The sequence below is a fragment of the Sapajus apella genome, unplaced genomic scaffold, assembly GCF_009761245.1.
Source record: "Sapajus apella isolate SASKATOON/1434 unplaced genomic scaffold, GSC_monkey_1.0 scaffold18, whole genome shotgun sequence".
Lineage (NCBI taxonomy): Eukaryota > Metazoa > Chordata > Mammalia > Primates > Cebidae > Sapajus > Sapajus apella.
This window is the reverse complement of record NW_022436958.1, coordinates 29,213,389-29,230,094: the sequence shown is the minus strand read 5'-3', so window position 1 is coordinate 29,230,094 and position 16,706 is coordinate 29,213,389. Positions and strand designations below refer to the sequence as shown.

The following is a 16,706-nucleotide window of genomic DNA, read 5'->3' as shown; positions in this document are numbered from 1 at the left end:
CCAAGCACATAGTTGGCTTCTGTAATCTCAGCTTCTTGGGAGGCTGAGGCAGGAGGATCGCTTGGGCTCAGGAGGTTGAGGCTGCAGTGGACCGTGATTGGGAAAATGGAGCAAAACTCTGTCTTGAAGACAAAAACAAACAAACAAATGACAAAGAATCCAGAAATAAACCCACTAGCCAACAATTTTTGACAAAGGATCCAGGAACATACATTGAGGAAAAGATGTCCTCTTCAATTCATGGTGCTGGGAACACTGGATATTCAGATGCAGAAGAATAAAACTAGATGGCTATGTCTCATCATATAAAAATATCAATTCAAAATGGATTAAAGTCCTAAAATCAGACCCCAAACTATAAAACTGCTAGGAGAAAATAAAGGAGAAACACCACAAGGTATTTGGCCTAGGCAAAGATTTTATGTCTAAGAACTCAAATGTGAGACAACAAAAACAAAAATAGGCATGGGACTATGTTAAACTAAAAATCTTCTACACAGCAAAGGATATAATCAACAGAGTGAAGATACAATCTGTTGAATGGGAGAAAATATTTGCAAGCTATTCATCTGATAGAGACTAATATCCAGAATATGCAAGGAACTCAAGCAACTCAACAACCAAAAAACACTAGTAATCCTATTAAAATATGGGCAAAGTACATGAATAGACATTTCTCTAAAGAAGACACACAAATTGCCAACAGTTATATTTCTAAAATGGTCCATATGCCTAATCATCAGGGAAATGCAAATCAAAACCACAATGAGATATCATCTCACCCCAGTTAGAATGGCTATTAATAAAATGATAAAAAAAAAATAGTAGATGTTGGTGGGGATGCAGAGAAAAGGGAACTTTTATACATTGTTGATGGGAATGTAAATTAGTACAGTCACTGTGAAAAATAGTATGGAGATTTCTCAACAATCATACTATCCAGCAATCCTATTGCTGTGTATTTATCCATAATAAAGGAAATTATATCAAAGGGATACCTGCACTCACATGTTTATTGCAGCACAATTCACAATAGCAAAGATATAGAATCAACCTGAGTTTCCACTGTTGGATAATTGGATAAAGAAAATTTGTATATGTACATAATGTAATACTATTCAGCTTTCATTTAAAAAGAATGAAATCTGGTCATTTGCAGCAACAAGGATGAACTGGAGGTCACTTTATTAAGTGAAATAAGCCAAGCACAGAAAGACAAATATTGCATGTTCTCACTTGTATGTAAGAGCTAAAAAAGTGCATCTCATAGAGATACAGAGTGAAATATTAGGTTGATACAAAAGTAATTGCAGTTTTCGCCATTTAAAAGTAATGTTAAAAGTAATAGTTACCAGTTAGAAAGAACGTGTAGGGGTGGGTGGATAGAGGAATGGATGGGCATAAATTAGTTCAAACACAGTTAAGTAGAAGGAATTAAGTTCTAATGTTTGATAACAGAGTAGGATGTCTATAGTTAGCAACAATGTATTGCGTATATATCAAAATAACTAGAAGAGAAGACTTGAAATGTTCTCAACACATAGAAATGATGAATACTCAAGGTGCTGGACACTCTAAATACCCTGATTTGATCATTACACATTCTGTGCATGTAACAAAATACCACATGTATCCCATAAAAATGTACAAATATATATCAATTATAAAAAGGGGGTGGGGGGAAGGACTGTGTGGCTACCAAAACTCATTATTTCAGGTTCTAGTAAATGTAGTCACAACCAAGACTAGGCTTGAGCTCTTCTTTCAGCTTCCTGACAGCCAAGTAATGGAGTGAAAGGTCAGATGATTTACTTAGGCCTGAGGCTGCCATTAATATTGTCAATGAATGGCTTTGAACTATGGCTCATTAGCTTTGGTTAGAATTGCTAAGCAAATAAGCCAAAGTGAAATTTTATTGTATCCCATGGCCTATCTAGTACCTTAACCTCAGGCAACCTTCTTACATGGCATCACAACCAAACTGATGGATAGGCATAAATCTTTTATTGCTACAAGAAAAAATATCAAAGTGCTAGCTCTATCAAATGTGGGGCGAGTGAATGCCCGTAGTGCATCTAGCATCTGCACATTGTGTTCTGGAAGTGTGTTAATTTGGCTTAAAGAAGAACTATAAATTATTTGTCTTCATTCAGAAATCAGTAATTCTCAAAAGGGAAGGTAGTTTATAACTCCTAGGAAGACTAATGATTCTCAAAAGGGAGTATGGTTTATAACCTCTAGGGGTCACATCAGAATCTCCTGAGGAAAATGCTGAACTATGCAATCCCTTCTCAACTTTCAACTAGAGAGAGAGTCTAACGACATTGTCTCCTACGAAGGATTTCATGATTGCTGTCATGAATCACTCTTATTGATGGAAGAAAAAGTTTATGTCAGGTGTATTGAGATCCAAAAGGGAAAGAATCACTGTTATAAGCTGAAATTGTTAATACAAGTGCACATGAAACAAAAGAGCAGCAAGGCATTACACAATTAGCTGACATGTGTAGTGATATTTTTGCCACGCTATACAGAAAGAAATATAACTGTAGTTTTTTCATGAGCCAAATTTCAATAATAGCTATTAAATGATATTTAAAATGCTTCATTTTATAGAAATGACCTTTTTCAGAAGCACTGGAAAATTTTAACTCACATATACTAGCTGAAGGAAAAAGGTACTTGGTTGTATTTCAATAAGCCCTCTTTGCATTGAGAAAAGAATGCTGTCGACTACCTTTTGTTTCTTGGCTTGATACTAGTTCTCTAGCTTTCTTTTTTTTTTTTTTCTTTTTATCCTTTTTTTTTAAAAAAATACACAATTCTTACTAATGCAAACCTCACATTGACTCAGATGAAAGAGGCAACAGAATTTTCTGGACCCCATGTACCCCTTAGATAATGTACCTCAACAATGATTCAGTTTCTTTTTCTAATTTTGCAGATCATTTAACAAACTGTACAGCTGAAAATGGTATGTATAAATGGTTTTTCATCTGTGAGCTTATTATACTTCCTTTGAAAATTGTTCTTTGTGATTTCAACATCTTCTGGGGGCAGGGTTGTAACATATATATATATATATATATATATATATATATATTTCACTCTCTCTATCTGAATGCCTTTTAAATCCAACAGTCACTTCTCTTGCCTCGTGATAATCACTTCTTTTATGGACTGAAAGCACTTTGTGCTTTTTCCTCTGTAATCCTAGTTGATTATACAGTATCTTCGTTGTTGCTCTGTGCATAAGTCTTTGAGGCTTCGGCTGCACTGTCCAAATCATGATGAGCTTCAACCATGGCCACTGACGAAACCTCAGGCATTTTGGCTGGTCTTTTGAACAAACTTATTTACTGCCTTTATTATAGTGTTGTCCGACAGTTGTGCATCTAGATGATCTGATGGAGTTTATACTTCAGAGTCACTGGGGATGCCAAAGATATATTTGCCTCTCATTCACTAAGAAGGAAAAAAGAAAGAAAATGTAACTAATTGAAGAGTATGGATGACAATTATCATTTTGTGAGTATTTTCTCCTCTATTTCCTCCTGATTTAAACCAATATAATGCTTAACAACTGCCCATTCACATTTCACAGGTGTTTGCTTTGTTCTTTTAAAACAACTCCTCCTATCCATCAAGGGGAAGAAAACAGAAATATTTTTTAAACCCAGGAAGAACTTTGAAGTCCTAGAATATTAAAGGGAAGTTGCAGATAACTTAATCTCACAAGTGAACTACTAATTTGAGATAAATTACAAAAGGAATTATTTTAACATGGATTCACTTCTGACCTTTAAGGTGAAAGTGTAAGATTGATATTCTCAAATCTCATGAATTGTAGATGTTTTCATTATTGTTGTATTATGCTTTAAAAGTACCTTTCCACTGGACATTCTTAAATCTAGGTAAAAATTACATTAAAATTGTAGTTGCCATTATATTTTTTCTGATTTATATGTATATGTATATCAGAAGAAACATTTTATGTATGCATATATTTCTTTTTACATTTACCATCATTGAAAAGTTTTATAATATCACAGACTACATCAAGAGTAGACTACTTTATTTCTGCCACTAATGGTAAACTTGATTATTTTCAGTAGTTTTCTTCATTGAAAATTGCCACCTATCACTTGTTGGTGATCTTTATCTGAATGTTACTATTCAGAAATAGAACTAAAGCTTTGCCACTTTTTAAGGAATAAAATTCCTTTGGGAAAAACTATCTATTACATGTAAATTTGTGATATAACATTATTTGTGGCTTGAGAGTATCATGAACATGTTAGATTTACACGGAAATATTTTCTCAGTATGACATCATGATTGAGAGTATATTATTACTTAATAATATTAAAGAAATACAGGCACAAATTGGAAGATAATTTTCTCATTTTAAAAATTCTCTTCATGAAAATAACCTGTGAACCCTTGAAAAAATGTTTGTTTTAATATTGATTTAAGACATTATTGGATTATGTGTGACAGCAGGAGCCCAGCATATCACAGTTCATGCTTTTTAGAGCTTTTAAGTGTTGCTATCCTTGTGTACCTTCTATGCTTACATGTTGAAAATCATTCATGTGACATTCAGGCTGTTCTGAGGGTCATTTGATGAAATTGTTGGTGTATTCCTTGGTGCAGAGCCCAGACCACCCAATCTTTCTTTAACAATTGCACTTCTGGAAAAAGGCATGATGGTCGATACTAGGAGGCTGTTAAATTGAGAGAATATAGGCCAATTCAGAGCTGGTTTTGCCACTGAACTGGCGTAAAAAGAGCTTGGATAGCCAGATATATCTTCTTTTACGGTGACCAAATGGGACCAAGTGTTTTTATTATTATTACTATTATTCTTAAAAATGAGATAACAATATTTGCCAGTTAAGGCTATTTTAAGGATTAAGGGAAGGGAAAGGGTGATCTGCTATCTATAGAATATTGACTAAGAATAGGGGCTAGCATTTGGTGTTTGAAAGGCTCTGTTAGCTGGTCACACTTTAGGTACTGTTGGTTATATTAATAGCCCAGCTTCAGAGGGCTTCTATCAAAAAGGTGGTTACAGTAATTTTGTTACAATTCTACTGCTAAGTGTGAAGACATAGCCCCATTCATTAGGTTTACTCTTTGTAACCAGAGAGTAGCATTCTAATGATAAAAAGGGCTAGAAAGTTATTCATACCTCTTCAGATGAAGAAATGTTTGTACCTTCCAATGCTAAATTTTGCCATTGCTATAACAAGAACTAAATAAGATTCAGATTGTGTTAGCCTCTGAATATTTTGGAGTTAGCAGAAGAGAAAAGAAAAAATGCTTATTTTAACTTACTGGTAAAATTCAGAAGCTGCAAAATAAAATAGGTACTACTAATATTCTATATGTTGCTTTTGATTGGTCACCTTGTAGAATGAAAAGAACTATGAACCCTAAATGGAACGCATATATCTATTAGTAATCAGAGAAATCCAAATAAAAACCTTGACAGTTCATTTAAAATAATTTTGAACAGAAGGGATTCCCTACTCTGGGTACTACAAAGCTTTTAGAACTTCCCCTGGATATTTGAGGTTGGTACACATACCCTAAAGTAAACAGCAAGTAAGTAACTTCTCTACATGGTTGTTACAAAACTCATGGACTTTTAAATATATAAAATATATAATATTTTATATAATTATGTATGCTTTTATATATGTGTATATATACATATATATTATATATATATATATAATATTGCACATGCACACACACACACATGCACACACAGAAAAGTATATGACAATGGTAGGCATGAGAATGGCCAAGGGAGGGTGTAACAGCTAAAAAAAAAAAAATCATGGTAAAAAGAAGTAAAAGAAAACAAAACAGAGAGAAAATATACCAAGAAAAGGCAAATTGAATTTGTAAACATGTGGAAGTTCAGGGCTATTTGCATCATGCCAAGTCCTCACATTCCAGTGACCCTTGCAGACATTACTGAGTTACATCACAATAATTGTTACAGATACTTGGAGATTCTATGCCAAAAGTATATAGTTAATTCCTACTCATTGCAAACAATAAATAATTCTACTGAAAACATTTAGATTTTTTTTAAAAGGGAAGTAAACTAACAAAAAGTAGTCATCAGGTTAAGTAATGAGTCACATAAAATAAACCATAATTCTCAAAAAGTATAGATAAATGAAGTTTATCTACACTTTTTATCTATTATTCACCCAATTTTTTCTTTAACCTTCATCTCTCTTATCAAAATGGACAAAATCACTTTCAACCAAATTATAACATTTATTGTAGGACATATTACCTCAAGTTTGTAGCCAAGGGTCAATATTGTATTCAGGATAAGGACATATATTTTAGATTTTCTGTTTTGTTTTGCTTGCTTTCATTTTTTGGTTTACTTATTTATTCATTTATTAATAGATTATTTCTAACTTCCTAAAACACTGGATTGAAAATATATTATGGAGCCTATGTCTAAAAATGTTAAAAGTGTGTGATTATTTGGAGAAGGACATGTTAGGTTTTCCTAGTACTTCCTTCCTTATGAAACCAAGTTGACCAGAACAAAAGAACAATTCCATTGGTGCATTCTGCCTTGTAAAGTGAGGTGTCCGCAGGAACCTATGTGTGCAGGTCCCACAGCCCTTGACTGGTGAGTGAATGAGAGGGCTTGACAGTTGAATTCAAGCTGAAAGACTCTTTTTGCTATTTATACATACAGCAATGATCTACCATGAGACTGTTCTGCTCAAAGGCAATGATTTTGTCAAACAAATTGTCTTTCATTAAGATAAGACTAATGAACAAGTTCTAACACTGGCCAAAACATTTGACATCGTGTTTTCTCCAAGCGCAAATCTAAGAAATTAATTATTTTATCTTTAGAAAAAGTTTTCCTCTGCTCCTTGCAGCATTTCAGACTGCATTTTCTTGATGTGGCTTCTTTTCCCAATAAAATGTTGGGTACATACTTTTGTAAATTCAAATATCCAAGGTCAGCATAAGCTCTTTAGCCAATAACAATAGAGCTTAATTCCACAGCATTTTTAGTTGTCTTTGGGGATACCTCAAGTGCTGAGAGATGAGTTAGTCACGCTCTGTAGTTAATAATGTTCAATCATTAGCTGTCTGGTCAGGCCTCTCTCTTCTTTTCCTTCATAATATTTTTTCAATTCATTCCTGACCTCATTTCCATTTCCCCTTCCCCAACAAGCAGGCATTCTAATAAGTTTGATATATGTCATTGAATATATAAATATCTTGAAAAATATACAAACTCATTATGTGTATGCATGTTTTAATTTAGGTAAGTGGTGTTGTGCAATAGATTTTATTTTCTGCCATACTTTTTATTCACTCAACATGATGTTTTTAAAATGATGCTATACGTACTAATTAATTGCTACTAACCACTGCATGTTATTCCACAGTGTGTATGAAATACATTTTATTTATCTGTTCCCTAATAATAGAACTTGATACCAGCTCCCAGCTCCCTCAAAATACATGAGAGATCCTCGCACTGGGTCTGGGGTACACCCACAAATTTCTCCAAACATTGCTAACTGACCTCATCAGTCCTAGATTTCCACTAACCTTGTACAAAGGCTCCCAAGGCTCACTGTCTCACCAACACCTAGTATTATTGAAAATTCTAATTTTTACAAACCTGATGGGTAAAAGGGATATCTCATTTTAATTTGTGTTTTTCTGGTTATTAGTGAGGGTGACCATTTTACCAAACATTGTTAACCATTTGAAGTTCTCTTCTACTAATTGTGTTTTCAAAGCATTTCCCAGTATTTAAATTTGCTTTACCTTATAGCATATTCAGGTTTTTTTTTAAGTGTAAAATCATTGGAAAAATTAGGATGGTTACCTATCTAGCATCTTTTGGCTAAGAAGATGGCATAGAAGTTGAAAATTAGATTGCTTGGGAAATTTTTCAGATACTGAGGACTATTAAATACTGGTTTGAATCACAATTTTACAACTTAATTGCTGGGTGAATTAGAGTCAGGTACTTTCTCTTCGTGTGTCTCTGGCTGGCTGTGTGTGTGTATATGTGTGTGTGTGTGTGTGTAAAATGGGGGAAATAATAATTGTGGTTTATTGTGAGGCCTTGCTATTTTCTATAAGATAACATATAAAGTTTGCAGTATAGTACATAGACAATCAGGTGTTTCCTAAAAATTATTTTCTTCCTATTCTGTGTGATATACATGAGGAACTCATAAATAAATGCTCACAGTATTGATATCATCACCATCATCATTGTTTGGAAGGATTTAGGAAAAGCCTTGCCTGAAGATGCATATAGACCACTTGCCTTCTTAAGATCTTGTCTAGACCTATGCATTCATAGAATTCACTCACAGAAATTTGTCTCCTTAGTGTTGATGGGTTATCACATTTCTTACATTCCCTTGCAGACCTGGTAAATTGCTGATGTTTGTCATTTTCTTAAAATCTTATAATTTCTTCGGATGTTTTCTGTACAGACCTGAAAATCACCAAATTAAACCTAAAAAAAAAAATCCATACAATTTAACTAAGGCCATATTTCTTCCATCTTTTCTTTCTCCCTCCCTTTCTTTCTTTTTTCTGTCTCTCTTCCTTTCTTCATTCCTTTTCTTTTCTTTGACTTTCTTTTCATTGCCTTTCTTTCCTTTCTTTCTCTTTCTTTCTTTCCTTCTTTCTTCTTTTTTCTCTCTTTCTTCTTTCCCTCTTCTTTCTCTCTCTTTCTTCTTTTTCTTTCTATCTTCTTTCCTTAATTCTTTCCTTCCTTCCTTAATTTCTTGCTTGTCTTCCTTTTCACTATTTTGATAGCTTTAAAAATAGTTATAAAGATAACCAAACACCTTGTTTTACTTATTTTTTGGCTGTTTAATAAATGACCCCCAAACTTATTATCTTAAAACAAAACACTTTTATCTCACACTTTCTGAGTCAGGAGACTGGGCGTGGCTTAGTTGAGTCTTTTATTTATGATTTCATCAGTCTTTAAGCAGGGTGTCAACTGGGCTGTATTCTCATCTGGAGGCTTAACTAAGGAGGGATCTGCTTCCAAGCTCATTCAGATTGTTGGCAGAATTCAATTCCTTGCAGTTGTGGGACTGAGGGCTCTGGCCTCTTGCTGGGTGTTGACTGGAGGTTACCCTCAGCTCCTAGAGACCACCCTCAGTGCTCAAAGGCCTCTGTGGTTCCTCGTCACACAGGCTTTCCTAACACGGCTGCTACTGTAACTTCATCAAGACAGTAAGGAGAGTCTCTAGAGCAGTCTGCTAGCAAAACAGAATCTTACATAAATGTAACATAATCACAGAGTGACACCTGATGACCTTTGCCATATTCCATTGGTTAGAAGCAAGTCACAAGAGCTTCTGGCGACATTCAATGGGGAGGTATTACCCAAAGGTGTGAACACCAGGAGGCAGGAATCTTGGAACATTTCTGCCACATGACTAAAACACCACTATCTGCAAGTAGACAAAGGCAAAAACAGGAGACTCTGCTGAAAAGGGTTATGCTCTGTCATACTTACTTAGAAATCTTAGAATTTGTAAATTAGGTAACTCTTCAATTATTTACATTTAATCTGCTTTTAATTCTTTTTCCTTAACATTCATTTGCTATTTCATTTTTCATATCAATTTCTATATGAGTCCCTCCCTCCATCTCTGCTTCCTTCCTTCTTCTTCCTTTCTGCAAATGCTTATTTATTCCCCTGTATATTTCCAAACACTGTTTTAAGTACTGAGGATACAATGATGAAAAACAAAATGCCCAGTCAGTGTTAATCTTCACAGAGCTTGTAAGTTACTATAGAACCAAAATTATATAGACAATCCCAAGATATTGTCACAACAGGATCACAGAGAAAGCCCAAAGTGATGGTCGGGCTACTCAACCGGGGAGGGAGCCCAACCCATTCTGGAGGGGAAAAAAGACTTCTCAGAGGAAGTGACCTGAAAATTCTGGTTAAAAATGAAGTATAGTAGTGAAGTGGTAGAATGTGGAAATCTGTATTAAGGACTAAATATTTATGATCTAAAGAGCAAGAAGAATTGATGTTATTTTCATATCCTTGCTTAAAATTGTAGCTTAAACCTCAATCAATAAGTACATAAAGTTCTAATGCATTAGTTAAAAAAAAATCTGTAAGCAAACCTGATGATGATTATATTGTAATATCATTTAATTAAAAAAATTATTAGCTGTTTAAACTTGGGCAAACTTTTTGTATTAGGCCATTCTTGCACTGCTGTGAAGAAATATCCGAGACTGGGTAATTTATAAAATAAGAGGTTTGACTGGCTCACAGCTCTTCAAGCTGTGTAAGAAGAATAGCAGCATCTGCTTCTGGGGAGGCCTCAGGAAGCTTCCGATCATGGCAGAAGGCAAGGCCATTTGTGGTGCCTCATGCCTGTAATCCCAATATTTCAAGAGGCCAAAAGGGGGCAGAACACTGTACACAAAATTTAGAGACCAGCCCGGGAAACATGGCAAAAATCACCTGGGCATGGTGGTACATGCCTATGGTCTCATCTACTTGGGAGGCTGGGGCGGTAGAATCGCTTGAGCCTGGGAGGTCAAGGCTCCGGTGAGCTATGATTGTGCTATTGCATTCCAGCCTGAGAGACAGAGTGAGACCCTGTCCAAAAAAGAAGTCAAGGGAGAGCAGGCACATCACAAGGAGAAAAAAGGTGCAAAAGAAAGAGAGTTGAGGTGGGAGAGAGGTGCCACACACTTCTGAACCGTGAGATCTCAGTGTTAATCAGAGCTCGCATATCAACAAGGGGATGGTCCAAGACATTCACGAGGAATCTGCTGCCATGATCCAAATACCTCCCACCGGGTTCCCACCGGGCTCCACCTCTGACACTGAGGATTACAATTCAACATGAGATTGGGGTAGGGACAAATATTCAAACTATCTCACTTCTCTATGCTTCAGGTCCCTCATCTACAAATTGGGTGGGAATTGGTCATTTCCAAGGCATTTAACTAGTTCAAAACTCCATAAATCTATGAGTCTGTAGGGGTGAGAATGGCATGTTGTGTTAACAGGAATGGTGCTCTTGGAAGACACTTTAGCTGAGATCCAAACCTAGGTCTCTCGGCCAGCCAAGGTAAAGCCTCCCTCTACTAGCAAGGCCTTCATGTGAATTATCAAAAGGCGCCACCTCCTTGCAGATGCATCCCTGAAAGGCATCCCTTCTCCAAGGCGCTGGGCTTTTCAAGAGCTGTGAGGCATTTTAGGCCCCCCAGATGCTCCCATGCAGAGCAGAAAAAAACATACATGATAATTCTGAGATCACTGTTATTTCTGATCTAGTTGTGATATTTAAAGTTCCGGCTTCATGAGAAATGAGAGATGTTCTGGCAGAGGTGTAGGCAATGATTTGTCCATAGTCACTACCAACCTTATATACATATGAATTCTGAACACTGCAGTTTAGGAAGGAGCTGCTGTTGGATTTTGACAATATTTTCCTTGGCACCTAGCATTTTTGTAGGCAGAATTGTGTGTTTGCATTTTAAAAAATCTATTTTAGTTTTCTCTTTACCCAGTCTTTTTTCAGGCTCTGGTATAATTACACTTAAGATGTTTTGGGGACAGCAAAATGATCAGCTTTACAAGGCACGGGCCACTCTCTGTCGAGGTAGATTTATCATTCACCCCTTCTGGGTGAGGGCTCCTGTCATAGTCCCTCCTCTGCTGCGGAGCTGACAGACTGCATTTCTTGCTTTTCCTAGGATCCTAGACACCTCTCTTCCCTTCTCTTTGGGACTTGTTACTACCCACGGTGCAGCCTGTGATTCATCTCCCGAGAGTAGGCTGCACCACTGGCTGCCTGGTGGCTATTCAAGAGTCATTATTTATACCTGTTTAAATCCCCACTGGTCTCAAAGGCTCAGAGGGGGTGAGTCCCACCCAGCAGATGTTTTTCTTCTAGATAGAATTGATTTAGGCTTTTAAATGCCCTAGAAGCTAAATACCTTCTTTGCTGCCTCACTAGCTGACAGATGGATGGATTGCATTTTTTTTGTTCAATTTTGGCACTGTACTAGGTAGCCATGGGCTGGGCTGAAGAGAACCAACTTGAGTCTAACAGTCCTTCCAGAACATGGCACCCACCTCCACCATATAACACAGCCAAGTAGGTTCTTAAAATGAAGATATAACATGGGGAATGTTATATATATATTGGGCAATTAAATAAAAGAAACCACTTCTCTGACAATACAAATTTACTGGGAGTGAGCTTAGAGAGATAGTCATCTGTAATCATCATTATCATCAAAATGATAATGGCTAATATTTATTTATCAATCATTTACAATCTGCCAAACTTTTGCTAAGTGTTTTTCTGAATTACCTAATTAAATCTTCACAATGCCAAGTTGCCACCTAGCTAAGTTGCTATTTTATTTTAAGTGCATTCTCCTTTATTTTACAAATAATTTTCTAATAATTAATTAGTAAAAATGTTTAAATGACTCCTTATATGGTGTTAAAAATGGAATTGATGAATATGTATTTACATGGAAAGATGCCCAGGAGATATTTTAAATTGGGAAATGAACAGAACAAAAAAGCTGTTGCAAAAGATTCTCTTTTCAGCAACTTTGAACTTTCTTGCAAAAAATAATCATTTTTTATAATTTGGAAATAGAAAATGTATATTATACATGTGTATGTCCTGTTATATAAAAATGATATTTACATACAAAGGTTAATTGAGTACACTGTAATATGGTTAATTCTCAAGAATGGAATGGAAGAGAGAAGGAAGGGGGTGAATTTTTCTTTCATTTTAATCATGTTCTTACAATTTATTTTAACTACAAACACTATATTGATTTTTGTAATAGATTACTTTTTAAGGTAAAAGTAAATGAATAAAAGATGTCATAACCTCATCAACTTCTAAGCATTTTCTTTATACTCCCAAATGATCCCAGATGAGTGGGTAGTATTCAGAGCTTTCACCTAAGCTCTGAAACATCAATGTGATGACAAGCCTATAAACGTTCATAATTGGCTGAAGTTAAGTAAATCTAACAAAAGTAATCTGTATCTATCTATTTTTTTAATTGACCTAAATATAGATTGATTCTAGTAGAGCATGTTGGCAGTTAGCCATTTCCTTGTAATAATTTAATGATGATGATGATAATTATGACCAACATTCATACAGTGATTCTCACATTTACAGATTAAAAAGCAAGCTCACTTACAGTTTTCATCTGACCTTTACAGTGACCCTTTTAAGGAGATACTTTATGCCAGTAATAAAAACAGACATATGTGTATGTGTGTGTGTGTGTGTGTGTGTGTGTGTATACATACATACATTTTATATATATATATATATATATACATATTATATATTTTTTCTTTTTGAGATGGAGTCTCACTCTGTCACCCAGGATGGAGTGCAGTGACATGATCTTGGCTCACTGCAACCTCTGCCTCCTAGGTTCAAGCAATTCTCCTCTCTCAGCCTCCCGAGTAGCTGGAACTACAGGCACCCACCACCACACCCAGCTAAGTTTTGTATAAAACAGCCCTATATTAAGCACCTTCATTCTCAGGTGCCAGACACTGTACAAAGTGAGCTACACATGCCATCCCATTTAATCTTCAAAAAGATCCTACAGATTAAGCATGTATTGGGTTCAGCAGCAAGTTGGAGAAAATAAGTAACAACAATGGCTCAACAAAAAAAAGAAACAAATGCATTTCTTTCTTCTCTAAAACCCTGGGTAAAAAGTCTAGGGCTTTGGTGGTGATTTCATGGTCAGGAGGACCCGGGGCTCTGCTCTTGTTCTGCTGTTCTTAACCCAGTTTACATTTCAAGGTTCAAGATGACTTCTCTAGCTCCACCCATCATGTTTGAATTCCAGCCATAAGGAAGAAAATGACATTCTCCCTCTTTTTAAAAAGGATACTTCTTGGAAGTTACAGACACCACTTTTATTTTTATCTCTGTGTCCAGAATTTAACCACATAAACACATCTAGCTGAAGGCAAGGGCTGAAAACATGGACTTTTTTCTGGACATCTGTGTCTAGCTAACTTTCGTGGGTTATTTACTGATGAAGAAGGGGAGAATGGATATTGGGATAAAACTAGCAGTCCCAGACATAATATATTATGATTCTCATTTTACAAGTGAGAAGATAATGCATATATCCAGTGTTACATAGCTAGTAAGCGACAGGGATAGGTTTGTTTGACTCTGAATTTTACGCTCTTTCCAACATAGTAGACTATCTCTTTTAATCTATTTCCTAAGATAGTTAGAATTCAGCTAATCATATGTAAGACGCTTTTTAAACAAAAGACCAACTAGCAAAGTTTTGCTTTTGATATGAGTACCTATTTGCTGCATCAGCTAGTGGGCTTACAAGAAATAAGCAGGTATCCCTTACATATGTACTTTTGGTTAATACATAGCTAAAAACTAGAGTTTTCTAGGATAGATTATACTATTTCCATCTGATAGCTGTAAAAGTGACATTCAGCAAAGAATAATAAGGAAATCTTTGCATAAAGAGGAATGACATCTCTATACTCATCAAGACTGGCTTAAATCTCAATATAAGAAACCTTTTCATGTAAGATTACATTAAATCAGATAGGGGGATGAAATGACACCAGTTTAATGATGATTACAATAACAATATAATACCGTTACATAATTAATTAGATGCTAAATGCTATGTGTTTAAGAGTTTTATGCTGTAACAGAAGTAGAGGAAATTTTTGTGTGGCTACAACTGTGCTGTTTATTGAGCACTTTAAAGGAGGATGGTCTAAATTGTGATGTGCTCTAAGTGTAAATGCACACAGGATTTTGAAGACTTTGTACAAAAATAACAATGTTAAGTAACTCAATAGTTTTTAAGATAATTGCATGTTGAAGTGATATTTTAGATATATTGGGTTAAATGAAACATAATATTAACTTTATCTTCACCTTTTTTTTTTACTTTTTAAATTTAGCTACTAGAAATATTTAAACTACATATATGTAGTTTGTATGTGAGGCTCATATGATACATAATTTTTGAACAACAATGGTCTATATAAAGACAAGTAAAGGATGAGACAAGGGCAGAGGTTCTTTATCATTGTTCAAGAAGAAAAAAAATTCTCACTGTGGAGTGTCTTGAATCTCCCAGTCACTAGAGAGGGGATTTTGTTTCTGGGTTATAATACTTCAACAGGATTTCTAGAAATTTAGCTCGAGCTCTCTGAAAGTTCATCTCATTCCCTTTAAAAGAACTCCATCCTCAGGAGGGGAGGGAGGAGTTGGGACAGAGAAATTTCCAATGACTAATTTGGTTTCTCAGATCTTCCAATAGAGGAAGGAGTGTCTAGGGGAAGCAACTAATGCCTTGTGGTTATTGGAAAGGATATGCCCCACTAGAAGTAAATGCATTTATCTTGAATCAATTACACTTTTCACTGCAAGTAATAGAAAAACGGGTTTACACAATGAAGAAACATGGTCTCAACACTAAGTTCAGAGATAAAGCAGGCTTCTGTTCCATTTCTCTGCAGTTTCTCAGGCTCTGCTTTTCTGAGTGTATTGGCTTTCTTTTCAAATTATTATAACATAATGAATTAGTGGCTTCATTTCTTCTTATTACTCTGTTTAATTTTTTTTTTTTTTTTTTTGAGACGGAGTTTCGCTCTTGTTACCCAGGCTGGAGTGCAATGGCGCGATCTCGGCTCACCGCAACCTCCGCCTCCTGGGCTCAGGCAATTCTCCTGCCTCAGCCTCCCGAGTAGCTGGGATTACAGGTACACGCCACCATGCCCAGCTGATTTTTTGTATTTTTAGTAGAGACGGGGTTTCACCATGTTGACCAGGATGGTCTCGATCTCTTGACCTCGTGATCCACCCGCCTCGGCCTCCCAAAGTGCTGGGATTACAGGCGTGAGCCACCGCGCCCAGCCTTTACTCTGTTTAATTTTAACCACACTCTTCATCATTAAAACTTTCCAAAAAATAATCACACAAACTATTTTGCAGGCCTTTGTTGCCCTTTATGTATTTATTCATGTAGTGAATATGTTCCTGAGCATCTATAATGTGCCACACATAACACAATTCTTCTTCTTATGGAGTTTGCCATCTCTCTCTTATTAGATAAAATAGACAAGAACACACAATTCATATCTCAAGTTTGTCAAAACAATAGGGTTCTACAATGGATTTAAGGTTACCCATGACCTAAATTCAAGTTTGAAACTTTGTCTTTGAAATCCAGTGGCCAAACTGGGTGGAAGAGCCAGCCTGGTCAGTCCAAGCCATTCCTGAGAAGAGACTTGTATCAGCAGGTTTTTCTGTTCTTCCGTCTGTGTTTTGGAGCCTTCAATGACTAACGCTTGTGGAACTGTATGATGAATCTTGCCAAATATCTTTGTTAAAGAAAGAAAGAGAGACTTTAATTCTCTGTGAAATTCTGTTTTTCTTTTTGCCCAGGTGAAACACGAAGGAGGCTCTGTAAGGCATGACTCTTTGAAGAAGGCCACTATCTTTTACTGCCATGATAGCATTTCTCAGAACACATCACATAGGCCCTGAGTGCTCAGGCATCCAGAGAAAAACAAACCAAGTTCTCCTTTAATAGAAAAAGTGTTGTCTGACCCTCTCAAATGCCTATTT

General features: G+C 35.9%; 1 long non-coding RNA gene across 1 annotated transcript; it reads left to right on the top strand.

The window, feature by feature from the left end:
- Nucleotides 1-885: 885 nt before the first annotated feature.
- Nucleotides 886-8,193, top strand: LOC116557107. Its single transcript, XR_004271365.1, has 2 exons — nt 886-2,974; nt 3,388-8,193. It is a non-coding gene; the product is annotated as an uncharacterized LOC116557107 (long non-coding RNA).
- The last annotated feature ends 8,513 nt before the right edge of the window (nt 8,194-16,706 follow it).